At 37.9% G+C, this 21,380-nt stretch overlaps 1 protein-coding gene across 1 annotated transcript in view; it reads left to right on the forward strand.

Annotated features, from left to right (window-relative positions):
* Window positions 1-3,723: 3,723 nt before the first annotated feature.
* The window catches only part of IGSF10 (immunoglobulin superfamily member 10), a 453,826-nt gene continuing 436,169 nt past the window's right edge, over window positions 3,724-21,380 (forward strand). Inside the window, exon 1 of the mRNA XM_044070544.1 lies at window positions 3,724-4,235. The gene's annotated coding sequence lies outside the window, so the exon portion shown is untranslated. The remainder of the gene's footprint in view (window positions 4,236-21,380) is intronic.

Below are 21,380 nucleotides of genomic sequence, written 5' to 3' on the forward strand. Positions count from 1 at the left end.
CAACACACATTCATTGAACTGCACCTTTAAATTTTTAATGATTACAGCTAAACATGGATGCAATAATTAAACCAATAACTATACCAACAGTTAAAGATACAATAAAATATAAGATAATACAAATAGATTGTACAAATCTTGATGAAGTAATTGAAATATGGCAGAAAAGCAGGTCAGTCATAAAAATATATGGGAGTTCATAAAAATTAAGAAATTTATAGCTAGGGACCCTTTCAGTTAGACGTGCACCATATTTCAGGTGTGTGGTCCTTGAATAGCAAAGACATGGATGTTAGAGCTTTCAAGCCATACTTTCGGAAGTGCCAACATCTCCTGAGGCTAATTACACCATAATTATAACTTTGTTGATGATCTTCTGTTGAAATGGCAGCCAGTTTACCTCTTTTATGGCTGGAGTGATATGCTGGTTTCTCAATACCCTCGTGAGCAACCAGTATGAAGAGATATGGACTAGCAGGATTCCATCTGTTTCACAGTCAGAGAATCTTAGGTACAATGCATCATACATTCTGCAGCAGGACCAAAGCACTCCAGTGAAGTTAGCTTCCCTAGGAAAAGCAATTTAGTTGAAGAATAGCATAACAAGATATAAAAAAAATAAATAAATAAAATGATGCAATCAAGCAGTCGGGTGTAGGAAACTTTAACCAGAAGGAGGAAATGAGGACAATCTGGCCATACTGAAAGTTATCTTTTATGCCAAGGTTTAACAGAGCTCTTCTCTACCCCCAATAAATGAGCTCTTCTGACATTTGAAAAGAAAATAATCTGCACACTCAGTGCTTCCTCCTCAAATCAAGGAGTAATATCCAAATTGTCACTGGTTTTCTAGCCTGGTAATCAGGACAATTATACTTCTGAACTACCATCACAGAAGTGATATCTAAATGTGTACTACCAGTGACAACAGGTGAAAAATGTCACCGGAATTCAATAATGAATAAGGTTGCATGGCTGAAAGATTACTGTCCTTTCAAGAGGAGGGATGTAATGCTGCCTTTGCGTCTTATGATAGACATTTGTGGCCCACAGACACACACACACACACACACACACACACACACACACACACACACACACACACACACACACACACACGTACTTCTGTACTGAATCTCCTATATTACTAACAATCACACTGACCTCCTATTGCATGGTCCTTACTGAGCGTGAGAAAATGCTGCTTGTTTTAGTGATGTTAAGACCCACCCCATTTAAGGTCACACTGTGGGGTACATCTGACAGATAGTGACAAGAATACAAACCTGGCTGCATGGGTTACAGTACATAAGAATCTGACAGACAGAATGTAACGCTGAAAGGATTACATAAAAAATCTAAATATTTACATAATTGATAGTTTACTATCAAGAATTGCAGTTTATCACTTTGAAAGCTGAGTGAAAAATGCAATTTATCCCCAAGACAAATGCAGTGCTATAAAGACATACTATGAAGCTGCGTAGAACATTAATTAAGTAAAAATAGAAGATGCATAGCCCTTTTTCCTCACCGCTATGACCACTGCTGACTTGTGTAGTTATTATGACCTGACTAATGACCTCCACATCAGTCCCTTCCACCCTCAGTGAATTCTTTGCTAGCTAGGCATCCTGATTTGGTGTTACGCCCTTCAAGGGACGTATCCAAAAATTACATTAATGTACTGTGACACATCTTTTTAGCCAGTATCAGTGGCCTTCTCCACTTCTAATGTGTACAAGATTTCATTGCAGCAGTTTCATGCACATGACATAACTAATAAAGTTAAAATATTTCTCTCGCTATCTTACTCTATGAATTAAGACATTCATATGTATCTACCTCTAATGACCACTAAGTGGCAGATGTTCAGCTTCAGTCCTGTGTGCCAGTATTTTTTATTTATTTATTGCATTTGTTGACCGGGAAAGTCCACTGGGCCTGGAGGAGCCTATTTTCAGTGGAGGCCCGGGGAGAAAAGCTCCACATTATTACATACAATTAACAAAATAAAACATTATAGATACATGCATAAAACAGATGTAGTACTATATACAATTAGTTAGAATAATTGTTGATATATAAAATTGTACACACAGTAGAAATGATAAAACAATTGGCAGACATGACATTCCAAATTGCCTTTGTCTACCAAGTAGGGTGGCCAGATCTTTCCATACCATTTTATATAATAATTTATGTGAAAGACAGGCAATCCAAACAGAAAAATACAGACAATTTCAAGCAAAGCAATGTAAGACTTACATTTTGGAGTCAAGAATATGTTATAAAACAAATATCAGAAGCACACTATTTAGTGAATGAAACTGACTTAAAGGATTTAAACAAATTAGGTTACTCTCTTTCTCTTTCTGTTTCTCTTTCTTTCTCTCTCTCTCTTTTTTCCTCCACTAAAGGACTGCTACATATCAAATTCTCTAATCATCCCTTGTTAACTGACATTCAAATATCCTGGATACAGTTTTGAACTTTAAACTCTATTTTGCAACTTTCCTCGTATTTCATCTGCAGTCTGGTACAAAGTAAATGTAACAGTAGGTAAAGTACAGGATGGAAAGTCTCTAACACTGGCTCTGGATTATTTGTATTTTAATGATCTTGTCAAAACAAATCCAATATCAGATTTTTTTATACAGAAAAATAGGCACCAGTTATCGAGCGACTAATAGCAGAAGTTAATAGTTTGCTCAAAGAGTTGATAATACGATGAAAGAAGCTAAAATGAGTTTTTTTCCTTTCTCATTACTTGTGGTTAATCTTGAAAAGGAGTTGAGACAAAACTAAGTTGCTTATGAAATGAAGGATGAAAAAGGAAGTCAGTATCATGCCTGACTCTTGCTTTGTACAGACGATGCAGACAATCATGCTAGTCTGCATTAATAACTACCATGAAAACACCAGTAGACACTGAGCTTTCGTTTCTAGATCTTAGAAAGCGTTCATGGTTCAAGGGCAGGTCCTAGCTGCTGCAAATAATTTTCCATTCATGATTTTAAAACCATGAAGGTTGAACATCACTAATAATTTGTACTTCACAACACAGATTAGTTTGCAAAAGTTGGAAAAAGTACTTTACTGGAGACATTTGTAATACAATACAATCTAAGCATAGTGTTAATAGTAAAGAATGAAATATTCTATTATCTTAGATTGTAGATTCTCTTGATACAGAATTTATAGGATGCAAAATCTAATAAATAGCATGAAAAATTTATCAAAATATTTATGGAGCCCATACCACCTTGGCTGAGCAGATATTAACACCTTTGAAAAGTCTGTCAGTATATCTCCCACAGCAAATACATACACAAACTTGCCACCCCTGCACAGATGTGCATGCTCACTGAAGCATACACATACACAGACACAAAGACAAGCACGCACACACACATATGCACACACACACATATGCACACACACACATATGCACACACACACACACACACACACACACACACACACACACACACACACACACACACACACACACACACACACACACTTTCTTTCTTTTATGCAATAAAATTAAGTGAACTGTGTTGGAGGAAAGAAAAAAAGTGAAAATGTCCAAAAGTGTTGCTGTTGGAAGCCTGGTCATACAGTATCCAGTTACACAGAGAAACATTATCCAAGGAGGAGGCACTTTAGTTAAACTCCCTGTGTGCAGAGCAATGCAGTCAGAGAATACGTGAAGTCAGCTCGCATAAAGCAGAATGTATGAGCAGAGTGAAAAAGATATTCAGAGCTAAATAACGAACAGCAGAGAGTTGGAATTACCTGCTTCTGTTGTTTTTTTTCTGAAAAGGCTAGTACAGACATCAAGACACAGCAGGCGCTGAAGACAGCGAAACCAAGCATGCAAGGATATAAACTAACATAAAACATGCATTTTTTGGAATAAGGAAACACAATCAGCACATTTTTGAAGAATATACTTTTTTCTCCATCTAATATCCAATTTAGCTCTGCAAAAATATTCTTCTGAGCAACTTTGTGGATGCTATATTGATATAAAGTCCATTTAGTGGACAGGGATAGAAACATTTGAACAGTTTCACTTGCTGGTGATTGTTTTAATCTTTTCTGGTGGAATCTTTGACATCATTTATATTGTTTATTTGGAAGTACTTTTAGAGAGAATGGTGTTCTTTCAGCAAGATCATAAGATGCACAGTGCATAAACTCAGACTGTAACCATGACCAGTAAGGCAGTAAGTACTTTAAATTCTTGAGTTAATTTTCAGTTTGTCTTGCACAATTGCATTTTGTCATTTCTTTAAGTAACACATATAGTATACATTTTCAGCCAGCAGTAGAAAATGGCATGTACATAATATCCTGAAAACTGATTTAAATATTAGAGTAGCTACTTTTACTAAGATGACTGTGAAAATAAGGCAGAAATGTTATTTATTTATTTATTTTAATTATTTATTTATTTTCATAATCAACATACATTGCTGTATGTGGCAGATGGGTTTTCTTGTAATTCACTCTGTAGTGATTAACTATATTTTAAGTGAAGTTACTTAAACTTTTAATCACATAAAGGTGTGTCCTGTCAGGTCATAACTGCTACTGAATCAGTTAAAGCTAAACCATTAAAACTTAATTATGTCAGAACTTTTCTGCCTTAAGAAATGTTACATTGAAAAATGACCATTCACTGTATGCTTCAGTCTGCATCATGTGTTAATTTGTGACAAGTATTGCTTAATACTGTGGCTTTCATGCCGCTTTTTGAACACAGTATTGCCACTGGTTAAGAAACTGTAGCCTCAGATTCATAGCCACTGACAGAAATATTTGCATTAGCTAATCTTGGTCCAAGTATGGCCAAGTGGTTAGCTGCCAAATGTTTAGTATGTTGTTGTTATTATCTAGCACACAATAACATCATTATTTGTCGAAGTCCTGCATTTCAGATTATAGGATTGAAAGCAATGGGGTGCTTCTTTACTGGCAATGTAAATAAACTCAATATCTTCTTTCTGCTGTTAGTTCTGGTTGATAATGATGGGACATAACTGCTGATGCATGGATAATAAGAACAATCAGGTCAGATGAATAATTATGTAATCTCTTATAATTGCCAAACTCTGAGGGCATATTCTGTAGCTTAATAGTTAGCATACTTGTTTAAGAATGGATAGTTATATTCACAGACATTTCTGATTCCATGAAGAACTTAATGGAAAACACAAAGGTAGACAGGCAAGTATTCATTCATCGAAACTATTAGCAGTAGTAAATCAACCCTTAATCTGAATTTTTCAAAGTACTTGATTCAAAGTAAACCATTAACTGTTTGTAGCATGTGACATATTGACAGAGGCACTGAGGTTTCAGCTGGCATTTCTGTGGCTGCTATGACTTTAGACTAATGTTCATAATGAGTGTGATGGAACGATTTGCCAAACATGATACAGATGGTTTGCCAGCAGTGACGGTTTACCTGTAAATTACCTGTAAAAAACAGCTTCAACAAGACTTGTAACCCACTTGTGTTAAATATAAACAAAGGAAATAGTGAAAAAAGAATGATTGGTTATGGAAAATAAAGCTTTGTTGCTGCTATAGCTTATGGATAGAGTAGCTCCCACATTGTTTATGCCTACCTCACTTAACAACAGTAAGAACATTTAAAGGCTGGTGGAATATAACCAATGCATCACCAGATCCTACTGATGATTCTTTCAACAATGGACTGTGACAGTAAGGCAAACACGAGAATGTTTTTTTTTTTCAACAATTCCTCATTTATTCACATATTACACATAGGAAAAGAATGCAATCCACTATTTTGCACCACAAGTTTCTGATTCCAGGTGACTCCTCAAACTTAAGTATTGTGTTTACCTGGAGTCAAAGAATAAACCTGCTGGTCATGGTTACTGGCCAACTATTATAGGTGCCAGGAGCAATATAGTTTTCTTCCTGAGGTCTATTGTCATTTTTGATTTATTTGTTTCTGCCTTCAGTAAAATTTACCATACTGCTAGACCACAAGAAACCAAATGGGACAGGAATTGAAAAAATGTAATCTGTTGTTCTCAAAGGTCAACTCACTTGTAAAATATATATTCACAGCATCTTCTTACAAATATCTCACACAGATGTACAGAATTAAGACAGACTTCTAATTCTGAATAACATAGCAGAATTTGAATAGGTGCTTATCATTATTGTTATTATTTTTGATTGAATGAATATGTGAACACATGTTTGCACAACAGAAACAGATAGTCAACATGTGCAAGAGAACAACAATTCTTGGGTAGGGGAGTATTCCTTTTCCCCATGACTGTGTCATCTAAGAGTTAAAAAAAAAATATATATATATATATATATATATTTATGAATAGGTGGGATGGGGGTGCAGCCTTCCACATGAGGGTGCAGGCGGCTTGCTGCCATCATCCCTTGGAGGAGGGGTAATGATGCAGAAGATGGCCTGGGAGTTGGTATTAGGTTGACAAAACCACTGCTGGGTAGTAGCCTTCATGAACTAGTGTATAGGCACATGCATGTGCTAATGAAGGTCTTAGATTCACTTAACCTGTCAAACAACAAGGCAAAGTTATGCTACCAAAAAGGCTGTCATTCTGGGGAGTCTATGGAAGAGCAAAAATGTACCCTAACAGCCATCAAAATGATGGCCTTTCTCAAAAACTCTCACCTTGGCTGTGAGTGAAATTCCCTGAACAAAATAAGAAACAGACATCTTACAGAGGAATATGGGGGTCAAAAAGGACTTACATAAAAGTATCATTAATATAACATTAATAGAGATGGAGTCATTGCACTCAGAGATGTGGTCTAGTTAGCAAACCTTTAACAAAACTTTATATTACATTGGTAAATGCATGGTACCCATTCATATATTCAGATATCACAGAAGCAGCAATGAATAAGAGAGTATGAATAGCAATAATTTAAAAGATTTGCACATAAACTTTGGGACAAGCGCACAGAATTATATGTGAGTCAACTATGGTATTATGTATTGTTTAGGATCAGAATACATTCCACTTCAAAAAACCTCAAAAGACTCAAAATGATTTATGTTTTGTCATTCAAAAGGATCTAATTTTCCAGGTCTCTGAGTATATACACAGATACTCTTGCATCCTGAAATGACTAAACATAAATCATTATGTATCCTCAAATTTCTTAGATGGGATTTGAACACAGGCCATAGAAACATACATTTTATTTTTTAGTTGCTAGGTGCATCCTTAAAGCAGCTTCAGGAAAACACTTTCTTGCCTGCGCAGGTCGCATAGAGTTACAAAATTTGCTTAGTATCTTGGGAGCCTGATGGAGCTGGCAGAGGAGGGTGAGAGTAACTGTCTTCTTTAAGTTCACCAACCCTAAGAAAGGGCAGTGCCTCTGGTTTACTACTCCTGTGACACCTAGTGGGAGCCCTAGATATTAAATCCATGGAGCATGAGCTTGAAGATTACCAGCTGTCATAATACACATGTATAGATGGCGTTTGCCTTGCAGCTGGCAACATGCAGTGGACCTCTGGAAGCTTCAAAATGGAAAAGGGTGTGACAGACTGGATGTGGGTAGGCTGCTTCACAGGACCAGTCAGATGACACACTTCATGCTACTTAATTAACATTGCAGGGAACTAAATGAGCTCATAGCACTACAAGACTAGGAATGTATTGGCAGCAGAGCTGTTGTATACCATACCCCCAGAGGAACAAAATGGCTTACTGAGTACAGGTAAAAGAGTCATTAGGTGAGGTCTTGCTCACAGAAAAAAAAAAGATCACCCTTAAATGCTTTAAAAATCCCAATGGTACACAGTCTGATGTCAAACAAATGGTTTCTGAAATAAAACTATGTTAAAATCTGCCTTGATTTTTTTCCATATCCCTGCAGCTGAAGTATGCAGCTGCCATGTGGAAAGCACAGCATGCAGAGAAGGCTGCTTAGAATAGACTACAGTCCAAAGCCTGCATGACTTCAGCTTGTGAGGTTTGACTTTATTCACCTGGATATACCCAAAAAGACTAAAAAAGTTAAAATAGAAGTAAAAGAGTCATGGGTATTAAAAAGTCATGTAGCAGAAACATAGTAGGTTCCTAAGGGGTCATTTAAATATATACTATGGGCCTCCAATAGAGGATGTTTAAAGTATTACATCCTCTATTGGCACTCATAGTGTCTGCTCATAGCTTTTCTGAGTTGTTCTTGCAATTAATATATATGTATGTATATATATATATATATATATATATATATATATATATATATGTGTGTGTGTGTGTGTGTGTGTGTGTGTGTGTGTGTGTGTGTGTGTGTGTGTGTGTGCGTGTGTGTGTGTATGTGTGTGTATGTGTGTGTGAGTGTGTGTGTATATGGATTTATAGGCTCATAGGTTCATAGGTAGGTACTAGGCTATCAGCCCTGGGGCCTAAATAATCCTAGCCAAAAAGGTTCCCTGGCTTTTGCCACCCAAGATGAATTTTCTATTTCCCATCCAGTCATCAAGATTTTTCTTAAAGAAGGCTAATGAGAAGCTTTGTTTGACATAAATGGGTAGTTTGTTCCAGAGTATGTGAAGTCTCTGGGACAGGAATCTATCCTCCAGCATGTTCTGTTTATTGTGGTGACAAGGTTTAGGTCCCTGGAGCGTGTGGTACAGAGAGATTGGGATTTCTTTAAGTGCAGCATGTCCAACAGCTCTGGGTTTGACATAGCTTTGTATGTTAGGCAAAGATCACCTCTAAGCAGGCAATATGCGACAGAGTAGAGTTGGAGTTTTTTTGAGATGGTCTGCGTATAGCATCTGTTTGATGCCGGTAATCATCTAAGTGTGGTATTTCTGTGGCCTTTCCAATTGTTGTAGGTGTTTTATGATATATATGCCAAATGGGGCATTGTACTCTATAATGTGTCTTATGAGGGGTGAGTAGAGAAGAACAATGACCTCCTTTTTTCTAGAGGAGAACCCTTTTGTGATGAGGTGTGCCACGTAGAAGGATTGTCTGACTACTGTGGTGATGTGGTTATCAAAGGAGAGACTACTGTCCACCTGTGTCCTGAGGTCTCTTATTACACTTTCAGTGTTTAGTGAGCTGCTACCTATGTGGTAGTTCATGGTTACTAAGTTTTTCCCAAAGGGGATGACAATGCACTTCTTAGCATTGGGCTTGAGGCCATGAGTTTGACAGCAAGCATCTGTCTCTGTGAGGCCCTTTTGCAGAATGTTTACGTCATTAGGTGATTATGTTATGGCTCCTAGTTTGCAGTCATCTGCGAACTTTGTTAGCCAAAGACCTTTTGTGTTGGCCTGCACTTTTGAGAAGTAGATGCCGAACAGGAGAGGAGCCAGGACCGGACCCTTCGGTACTCCACTCGTCACTGGTCTGAAGTTGGACTTGTAGTTGGCTACTTTTAGTGTGTGGTTCTGTCAGTGAACCAGTTGGCCACCCATCTTGTGACATAGGGAGTTATGCCCAGTTTAGTGAGTGTATTTATAATTCCAGAGTGGGGGAATGGTATTGAAAGCCTTGGCGAGGTCAAGATAGGCTGTGTGCACTGCCTTGCCTTTGTCTATGGCTCTGGTGACTGCTTCGAAGAAGTCAATCAGGTTTAGTAGACATGATCTACATTTTACAAACCCAAACTGAGTGGGGTCCAGGGTTTGGAGGTTATCTATGTCTTTGTTTATAAGCTCCAAGATGATACATTCCATGGCCTTGCAGACCAGACTCATCAGGCTAATGGCGTGGTAGTTTCTGGGGTCCATGGTGGCACCCCCTTTGTGGAATGGGATAACTATTACTGTGCTTCATTCAGTAGGCACATAGCCTGAGGTGAGGTATGATTGAAAATGGTACTTATGTGGGGGTGCCAGTTCGTTCTCATGCAGTATGCAGCCTGGGATGTTGCCTGGTCCCATGGATGCTGAGTTCTCGGCTTTGGAAAATGCGGTCTTTAATTGTTCATCCATGATTACAGGGGCTTTGCATTTTTTTGATATTAAGATGAGCCCTTTGGAGGGTGAGAGGGGGGTAAAGTTAACATTGAACCTATCTGCCAGGATGTTGGCAATACTGGCTGGGTCTGTATATTTAGTGCCATTGTGCTGTAGCTCAGAGCAGATCTGAGTGTTGCCATTGAGATTTTTGACATAGCTGTGGAATGCTTTGTAGTTGTATTTGGTATCAGTGGCGATTTTATTTTCATAACTGGCTTCGGAGGATTTTATGAGGGATCTCAGCTTCTTGCTGAGGCGGACCAGGGAGCTCCTCCAGTCTTGGGATTTTACTCTTTTTTGCAACAGCTTCTTCCTTCTGTTGTAAAGTTTGTTTATGGCAGGGGACCACCAGACTGGCTTCCTTTTTTTGGAGGATAGCATCTTGGTTCTGTTGGGGATGGCATGATCCATGCACTCGTGCATGTGCTTATACAGTGCTTTTGTGCAAGACTCAGCAGTTGTACTTCTATTTTCCATCTGCATGGGTGTTGTGAAGTTTGCCACTTCTGTCTTAAGAAGCATGAAGTTGGTTTTGAAGTAGTTTTTGATGGAGATTTCCTTAATGCGTGGTGGGGGTGGGATATGGATTTCTAGGGTAATTAACTTGTGTTGGATCTGACCAGTGAGGAGTTGACCTCTGGCGTGGAACACCGGTTACCCATATTGGTAATGACCATGTACAGGATATTGCTGCCCCTGGTAGGGGTGGGGACAAGATGATCCAAGGTGTTGGAATTTATGAATTCCAGAAAACATTGAGCGAATGAGTTGGTACATGAGTAGTTTTCCCAGTTGATGGTTGGGTAGTTGAAATCACCCATAATTGAAGTATGGGTTGTACCTTAATATTTTCCAGTATCTTAAGAAATGAAGAGTGGGAATCCTGTGGCATGGTGGGGGCTCTATGACCAGCTACAACCTGGATTACAGTCTTGCCCAGTGTTAGCTGCACTTGGATAATTTCGGATGCATTATTATGAGCAGCTAGCCTGGAGGTGTGGATATCTTTAATGAATATGGACACACCTCCACCTTTAGTGTTTCGGTCTAGGTTAGGTGGCCGAAAGGTGTGGTATGAATTATAGCCTGGTAATGCAGGAGTTCTCTCTGGAGCCTGGAACCAGGTCTCTGTCACTGCACAAATCTTGATGTTCTCCATTTTAAGGAGTGCCTCGAGTGAGTGCATTTTGAGGTTTAGAATTCTAGCATTGAGTAGCATTACCCTTAAGAATTTGCTTGATTGTATCTATTGAGGTGTTAAATTTGGCATTTGAACCTTGCTTAAAAAAGCCACTATAGGGGTGGCAAGAGCCCTAGCCAGTATCTGGAATCCTAGGGGTGACAGGTGCAGGCCATCTCTGGCAAAGCATCTTGGTCTGTCGACCATGTCGTCCCAGACAGACAGATACTGGAGCCCCTCAAAATGACACCAGAAGCTTAGCCAATTGTTGAAGTCAGTCATTTTGTCCTTGTACTGTGGTATCATTCTGGGCAATGGCAGGATGCTACTCAGGGCTAGGGTCATACCTGCCTGGGCTACAAGATCCTAGAGCTCCTCCATGTCTCTTTTCATGTAGTCCAGGGGAGGTACATCTCAGGTCATTCACACCAACATGAACAATGACAGAGTCATATTTGCACTTGTTGTGGAGTGACCTCAGTGCATGCATTATGTGGCAGATACTGCTGATAGTAACTTTGTCCTTGTTTAGCCTGGTGAGTGGGACATCAGTGAGCCGGATTATAGAGTCACCTATGACTAGTGTGTTGGGTACATTATTTTGCCTTATGGGCTGAGGTTTAGAGGCACACTGATTTTGGGGCTATGTGTCATTCTAAGCTAACTTAGAACATGTAATATTTAATTGGCTACTATTAAGTATTTAAACTCAGAAAGACATGTGTTTTTAGATACTGATGAAGAGTTTTACTCGAAAGCTTTGTTGCGTAATAAAGACAATTGCTTTGGACTTTCAGCTGCTTCTGTTTTTCTACATTGGTTTTAGTGTTTTGGAAGCTCTTTAACTTCAGGAGATTTTCTTTGTGCTGTTTTGAACAGGTTGTACTGCTGTGTGGTAGGAGTAGAGGGTTGTCAGTGTACATTAGCCAATTGCTACATTGCCCCAAGATACCCAGATTCATCAGAGGGACAGGAGAAAATACCGAGAGCTGACCCATGGACATGTCTGGATAGGTGCTTATTTATTTAAGTACTAAGAACATTTTCCTCTTGACAAGTGAGGAAAGTCGAGTGTTGTAGTAATTTATAGTTTATATAGTGCTTACAATGAGTTCTGAGCAGGTGCTGAGCACAAGGAAACAGTTTTGAGTTCTGAAACTATAAAACTGGGTAGTTCTAACTAAAACTAGCCACTGCCTGTTTGGTGATGCACAGTCTTGTCCCAGATGATGCAAGGGTCTGCAGGCTTGTAGTCTTTTTCTGGTAGATTCCTCGAATAGCAACCAGATCAATCAGGTATGTTAAGCACAGACACTCACTCTCCAACAGGAAATAGCCAGGAATTAATGCACTCTGCTTCTACTCTCAACAGGATCAGAATATAAGCACAGATTCTAAGCTGTCACCTACAAAGCAGTTATTAAGCTTTCTAGTGATCAGTAGTCTCCAGGAAATAATGTAACTGCACTCCTTCTCTCATCAGGAGTAAACAGAATCACTAATCCCAAGATGACTACTAAGAGGCAGAATGTGGGCTCTACAATAGCTGTTGGTCTTGCAATAGATGCTTAAAGGTAAGATGAAAAAACAATGGTTTATCCTAAACACTGCAGTGTGCACTAGTGGAGTCAAATGTGAAAGCAGGTAACTTAAGTTTTACTTGTCTAAAAGTTACGTTTTAGTGGAGAGTCACTATTTTTAAAACAGCAAGATAGATTGAAAGGGGGTGGTCTTGTTTGTATTCTGGTGCTATGGAATACAGTAGGATGGCCAATAAATTTAAATAGTTGAAGGGGAGTGATTTCACAACATGATAATTTTGTGCTTACTCACCAGCCAGTAAAAGCAGAGAGGAAATCAGATACATGGTCAAATTAACATAAGGTGCAGGCAACTAGAAAGAAAGTGATGTTTAAGAACACAACAGTTTCTATCTGACTCACAAGAGACAGGACTGTGCTCTCTTTCAAGTTTTAGTATGCAGTTAAAAGCAGAATAAAAGTAAAACACAGTATAAAGAAAATAAATCACAGTATACAAAATAGAAAAAGGCAATAAAGTAATACAAAACACAACAAATAAAAAGCAAACTAACCTTTCCCTCACAGCAAACTATAGCAGAATCTGGGTGAGCCTTTCCAGTAAAGCCCTGAAATGGTTTATTTAACCCCTTAAATAAAAAGTTTAGTTCCTAGCTCCACCCCCTCAGTTCACAGATGATTAACCTTAGCTGACCTGCTGTAATTTATGTGTGAATCCTTAATTGACCTCTTCTAATTTCTGCCTGACTCACAAGAGACAGAGCTGTGGTCTCTTTTCAAGCTTTAGTATGCAGTAAAAAGCAGAATACAAGTAAAACACAGTGTAAAGAAAACAAATCACAGTATACAAAATAGAAAAAGGCAATAAAGTAATACAAAACACAACAACAAAAAAAGCAAACAAACCTTTCACTCACAGCAAACTGTAACAGAATACGGGTGAGCCTTTCCAGATAAGCTTTGAAATGTTTTATTTTACCCCTTAAATAGAAGGTTTAGTTCCTAGCTCCACCCCTCAGTTCATAGATGATTAACCTTAGCTGACCTGTTGTAACTTATGTGTGACTCCTTAACTGACATCTTCTAATTTCTGTCTGACTCACAAGAGACAGAACTGTGGTCTCTTTTCAAGCTTTAGTATGCAGTTAAAAGCAGAATTCAAGTAAAACAGTGTAAAGAAAATGATCACAGTACACAAAATAGAAAAAGTCTATATAAAGTAATACAAAACACAACAAATAAAAATCAAACTAACCTTTTCCTCACAGCAAACTGTAGCAGAATCTGGGTGAACCTTTCCAGTAAATACCACAATGTTGAATTGCAAAATCTCCAGACTAGAAACTCGAAAATGCACAACACTGAAACTTTAAAACATCGGGATTTACTTTACTGAACATAACCTTGTGTGTCATTAAATATTCTAAAAACTAACATAACCAACATGGAGCACATTACATACAACATATTTGGAGCTGCAGTAAACTTCTATGGGACTGAATTACCTAAAAACATAAGTGAGTGCTTTTTTTTTAAAACTCTTTAGATATAACGTAAAAAGGAATGTAAAAGTAAACAAGCACTGCTGCTGTAGTTATATATCAAACGTCTGCATAAATATACTTACCAATTTAAAAACTTATTTCAAACATTTGTTTTGTTTTACATTTTTGCAGGGAGGTGCACTCCCATGCACCCCCTGTGTAGAGGGTTGTACCCCCACACCCACTGCAAATTAAATATATCAAATCTGAGATCGCCTTATATTAAGTAAGTGGGCAAATTTACCATTCTGCATAGATTCAAGTTAGATATCATGAACTTTGGTAAAGTAAACCTTGATGTTTTTAAGTTTCAGTGCTGTGAACTTTTTTAATCTTGAAATTTTGCAATTTAACATTTTGGTATTTCTAAATTTAAAATTAGATCCCTAAAGATATATATAAAATGACCACAGGAAATATGATGTATATCTATAACTCAGTAAACAGTGTAAAACTGGCACTGGAAAAATGTCATTCAAGTCTTCATGTAAAATGGGCATTCTAGAAATGCTAAGATGTAGGTATTAAAATACATTTTTAACTGCCTGCAAATTTGATGTTCATTTGTGATGAATGGGCTCTACTTATATGTTTGTCTCATACAGTCTACTCATAAGGTCTACTTATTGGCTTTACTCATGGTGTCTACTCATAGGTTCTATTCATAGGCTCTACTCACGGCATCTACTCACAGGCTCTAGTTATAGTGTCTGTTCATAGGCTTTCCTACAAAGCTCACATATTTACATGGGACACACTCCTTTGCTGACATTTACTCATTTTGGCAAGTGCTCTAACTCCCAATAATATAATTTCCCTAAATTTAGTATCCCTTCCAACACCCACCCTCACCAGATTATTTAAACCTAACAAGATCTTTATGGTAACCCTAAAAACTCCAGCTAGTTTCTAAACCTAAAGTCCCTATGATTCCCTAAACATAAGACTTCCCCCCCTCCCTAACCCTAAAGTCCTAGATCCCTCTCTAGACCTAAACCTAAAATCCCCTTCCTTCAGTACTGTAAAATTGAGGAATGTTTTTTTTTCAGATTTGTACCCATGAGAACCATTTGTTTCAAACTGGCTTTAGACTGAGTGTAACTAACTACTCAGGTGATGCTCTTGAATAAATACACAAATATTAATGTGTGTCAACATGACATGGAAACAAGGGGAAGGGGGGCATGTTACTTTAAATATAGCAACTGCATGATTAGTTGGATAGGCAACCATCTCTGCCAGGTTTACCTACTGACCTGAGATGCAACTGACTGTTAGAATGTAGCTGCCATACAAGGTATCGCCTTGCAAGGGTCTACAGAAATACATATTTAATCATGCAAAAACTTTAATGTAAGGACTTTAGGCTCTATGGCATTACCACAAAAAGAACATATCAATAAAGATATGAGCTATCTAAATTAGTGAAGATCCAGCATATGGAGCTCTTATATAATGTGTGAGTGACTGGAATAAAGGGACAGGTACTTCACAGAGATAACTCTAAGGTAACAAATTAAAGGGCAGTCTAAATTCAACAAAAGTGCTAACTGAAACAATGTAGTCAAGCATAGTGTCCTGAAATCACCTGATCATTCATCTAATGTGTTCAGTGCTATGGCATCCTCTTCTTCAGCCTAGTTAATGAAGTCCAACTAACCTATGCAGTAAACTGCTATGTTTGATTTATGACTTACATTGTACATCGGCTGGAACATTGCCAGGCTTTGAAGAGCTGGAATACAGAAGAAAAAGCTGGAGCTTAGTAGGTGTCTGTGGCATTCAGAAACAGCTGCTCTAAATATGCATTCAGTAACACTATGAAGAGCTTGGATACTCATATTAATAGTTTGTGACACACCTTTTCAATTCAATTTGCTTTAAAAAATAAGATCTCAAACTCCCATTAGCCCAATCTCCCATTTCTACACAGCCCAACCAACATCCACTCCTGCAAACTACATAGCACTAGCAGAACCTAAACCTTAACTCTAAACCTCCCATCCAGTTTTCACCTCAACTCAACTCGTCATTCTAGGAGTAAGGGTAAGAAAATAGAAGACAAGTTTATGAAAATAAGTTTTTATGTCTGAGAGGGAGTACATCTTTTGTTTAAAATCTTTGATTGCTGTAAAAGCCCATTTGCCTTTCCTAGCTCTAATTAACTGAGCAAGGAGCAACCTCCCACCCCATCATGGTTTGGGCATCCAGTCCTGCAAGGCTCGTCACTATACTCCTCTTGGCTGTTAAAATGCCTTCTTCGACTTTCATCCAATGACCTAGAGTATGCTCACATGTCACAGCAACGTTCTGAACAGCTGCTACCATTCACACATTCGCAGAATTTACTAGGCAAGTAAGGGTACAAAAGTAAAATGCCAGGTATATCCTCCTCATCACACATCACACACACACACACACACACACACACACACACACACACACACACACACACACACACACACACACACACACACACACACACACACACACACACACACACACACACCACACCACATGCACCACACACACCACACACCCACACACCACGAAGACCTAGGGACAATTTAGAGTAACCATCTTTTATAAGCCAGCTGAACTCCCTTCTTTAGTGGCTTAGTAGATGTACCTATTTTCTATATAGAAGTGTGTTATCAGCTTTATATAAAACTGTGGCTCCAGTTTTAAGGACTACCACTTAACATCAACAGGCATGCAATATGGCAGTCTACTGTAGATTCCCTCATATTAGTAGCTTCTGACATACCTGATCAATGCCATTTGCTTGAAAAAGCAAGATCAAAAAACTCTCATTAGCCCAGACACCCATTTCTACACAGTCCCCCCAACATCCACTCCTACAAACTACATAGCACTAGTAGAACCTAAACCTTAACTCTAAAACTCCAATCCAGTTCTCAGCTCAACTCCCCAATCCCTTGCCCTAAACCTTCACTCTCAATACCTAATTGTAAAGCCTCAATCACTGCCTAAGCCTAAAACTCTAACTCCCCTTTGTAAACTTAAACTGTCTAATCATTCCCTAACAGTACAACTCCAACCCCTCCCTAAACCTCAAGTCCAGTCACTCTCTGACCCTAAAACTCCTCCCCTGCTCACTAGACCTAAAACTCAATTCCCATTCCCTAACTCGAAAATCCTCCTCCCACTCCCTATTCCTAAATTGCCTCTCCCACTTACTAATCCTATAATCCCAATCCCTAAATCTAAAACTCTCTTGCTGCTCTCTAATCCTAAGCCCTTCCCCCTATCCTTCACCATAGCCACTTGCCCAAACTCATATTTAAGTTCAAGCATGAACTCTAAGGAGCTTGAGTTGTTTTCAAACACTTAAGACTCAAGTTCCTGTAGATCACCGAGTAAAAGTTATTAGTTTGCACCAAAGTCTGCATTTAGATCACCTGAGTAAGGGTTATTAGCATGCATCAAAGTCTGCACTGAGATCACCTGAGTAAGGGTTATTAGCATGCATCAAAGTCTGCACTGAGATCACCTGAGTAAGGGTTATTAGCATGCATCAAAGTCTGCACTGAGATCACCTGAGTAAGGGTTATTAGTATACACCAAAATCTGCACTTAGATCACCTGAGTAAGGGTTATTAGTATACACCAAAGTCTGCACTTAGATCACCTGAGTAAGGGTTATTAGTATACACCAAAATCTGCACTTAGATCACCTGAGTAAGGGTTATTAGTATACACCAAAATCTGCACTTAGATCACCTGTGTAAGGGTTATTAGTATGCACAAAAGTCTTCATTCAGATCACCTGAGTAAGGGTTATTAGTATGCACTAAAGTCTTCATTTAGATCACCTGAGTAAGGGTTATTAGTATACACAAAAGTCTGCACTTAGATCACCTGAGTAAGGCTTATTAGTATAAATCAAATTCTGCACTGTGTGAAGCAGAGACTGTTTACAGGGGTGTACTCACCAGGCTTACATGTGGATCCAAAAATGACAGAAACAAACAACTGCCTTGCAGTCACTGTGTGCACTTGGAGCTGTGAAAATAGTGGATTCAGTGGGAAATTGGGAGTGAGGAACTAAGTAAAATGTGGTCCCAAGATTCCTTACCATATTCAGGGAGATAAACATAAAACATAGCTCTTCTGTCTTAAATAAGGCTACTATTAATAATACAGTGATTTGAAACCTTTTGTCTCTTAGTTTCCTTTCATGTTACTTTTGGCAAGGCAAACTCAAGGAACATACTGAAATGTCACAGCAAAATAAATGGAATTTAATTCACTTCTCATAGTATCTAGTTTATGATTGGGCAAAAGCTAGAAGATTGTAATTCTTGTTAGGAATGAAAACTCTGCTCATTAACATCAATTCAAAGGGAGTCAGACTTTAATACTCATATCATCCCATTGCCTTTTTAATGCAGACTGAAGAGCTCAACTGTGTTTCATCAATAAGACTCATTTGTCTTCTTTTAATGTAAATGCCAAACTATAAACCCTGATTTATTTCTGCTTTGCAAATGCATATTATAGGAGCTTACAGGAAACATAAATTATTTGTTAAAAAAAAAAAAAAAAAGCACATTAACTTTACATTTTTAAAGCACCTTATTAAATGATGCATCTAATCTGAGGGGTTCATTCCTTGGGTATCAAGAGTAACACACTGCAAACATATTTCTGACTCTAATAATAGTTACACAAACTACAAAAGAAAAAAAACAATTATATATGAATTCAGTAACGGTACAAAACTGCTACAAACTAGAAATAATACCAAATAATTGCCAGTAACATGCACTTTCCTCTTTAAACCCTCCTGCATAAGGATGCCCAAATTTAGTAGTTACAAATCCCAGAGTTGGCAGTCGTGGGGAAACAGACACAAATGTGTTTATAAGTCAAAATATCTTAGCGCACAAGACTGCTAACTACCCCAAGATGCACACACATGGTCAAAAGATGTCTCTTTGGGATTCGGACTACTTGCTGTGAAGAAAATAAGTCTTCAAAGAGTATTACTGACTGAGTGACTAAAACAAACCTCAGTCATTGGGACCTTTGATTTTAGTAGCACTTTCCTATATCCTTGATTGTTTAAAAGATTCCAGGCCTTACCTGTACCAGTGTTCACTTGAATAGCACTTTTCAGATCTAACTGATCAGACAGAGATGGATTACAGTCCATGCCTATGTGATGGTCCTGAATCTTCAAATTAACTGAAGGATGATAATCTGTTAGACATACACCCAAAGAAATATATCTTTGCTTCTATTTTTTTTTTAAGGATTGACTATAAAGTTTCCAGCCACAGAAGCCTGGTGACCTTTCTCAAGACATGTGGTGGCCAACTTAGCAGTATACTTTAATACTGATTGCAATACATTTATAGGTTCATAGATTAGTACTTGGCTAACTGCCCTTGTGGGCCATTTTAAGCATAGCCAATTAGCCCATGTGAGAATCAAACCCTACACCTTGTGTTTGTAAAGTAGCTAATTTTGCACATGCTCACCTAAGACATGTATTTATTTATTTATTTATTTTATTTTCATATTTGTTGACCGGATTTGTCTGACTGGGCTACAATTGCCCTTTTTCAGCGGAGACCCGAGGAGAAAAGCTCCAACAGAAAAATAGAAATTTTACATATTGAATACATACAGAATACATTCATCAGTACCACACATTACTGCATTACAGTGTCATACATTACAGTGTAAGAGTGAAATCAGGGTTTTGGAATTAAATCTAAGCACAGTAGTCTGTGTACTTGAAAGTTGTGGGAAAATTATTCTGATACCAAATTTTACATGTGCCAGCAAAGGCTTTGCACTTTTATACAAAGCTTACATTCAGATTTCAATATAAAATATGTAGCCCTAACATAAAAAATGTTTCCGGCCCTCAAATGCGGAAATGAGTCTTGTGATATCATGGACATTTGGCAACTTAAAGATCAAAGTCCATGCACAACAACTCATCCCCTAAATAAGTTTTAATGACTAGTGACATTTCTTCACTATGATGGCATTGATAGTTGCAAGTCAAAAGAAAGATTAACCTCTGGCAATTCAACAATTATTTTCCCCTTACAGCATTCTTGCATACCTGATAGCCAAAAGCCGTGCCTCTGTTTACAGTCAAGATTGTCAATCATTGGATTGATGCACTTAATGACTAGAAGTAGATACATTCTGAATATATGCCACCTGTGACCATTTGAGCTAAAAGGTCACTTCTAGTCAATGTCTGCAAGGCCTTTGACTTCATTTTAATGTGATTAACCTAAACAAATTATTTAAGCTCAGCAATGTCAGAAAAGTAATGTTGGTAATGAAATTATGAGGCGATCCAGTTTGTCAGTCACTGTCTAACCTAAGTTGGCTTCAGTTTAAGTTAATCATAGAAAAGCCAAACTTATAAAACAGTAGTTGAATATGCTATCAAATTAATACATTCAAAAGAAAGTGTAAAGTATGCAATAAAAAACAAAAAACAAAATGGAGAATAATAGACTCATTGTTAGTCATGCCCTGATGCAGCAATTAAGAAAACAAGTTCCATAAATAATTTGTTATTACTTTTCCAAGAATGCTTAAAGTAAAACAGGTCATGCTCCAACTCTGTTTCAGTCTCATTTAATAATTGTTCCAACCCTATATTTACGGAGCTGGTGCAAATACAAATCAAAAACAAATTGCTGTCACTGAAAGCATGTTGACTGAGGATAACTCTCTTGCCAACATCAATCCCGTCAATGTTAATACTTTAAAATATCCCAGGCTACTACTGCCCATGTTCAATTTCATAAACTTAAAGATTTTAAATTATATAGCTGTCCAGCCTCAGGGTAAACAGAAATAAATGGTCTGGCAGATATACCTAGTGTCTTTGTTTCACTAACGTTGTGAGACTGTTTGACTTCAAATTTTTATTTACCTGCAATTCATTTCAAAATCATCAGTTTTTATAACTGGCAGTGGAATAAAAAAAAAAAAAACGTTTGCAAAAGTTCAGGCAATAAGATTAACAATATCTGTTTATGGCAGTTCTTTCTTCTTTTCTATCAACATTTCATTGATGTCATTGTCCCTTT

This window comes from Protopterus annectens, chromosome 4.part1, assembly GCF_019279795.1.
Source record: "Protopterus annectens isolate FY-2018-M chromosome 4.part1, PAN1.0, whole genome shotgun sequence".
In the NCBI taxonomy this organism is placed as follows: Eukaryota; Metazoa; Chordata; order Ceratodontiformes; family Protopteridae; genus Protopterus; species Protopterus annectens.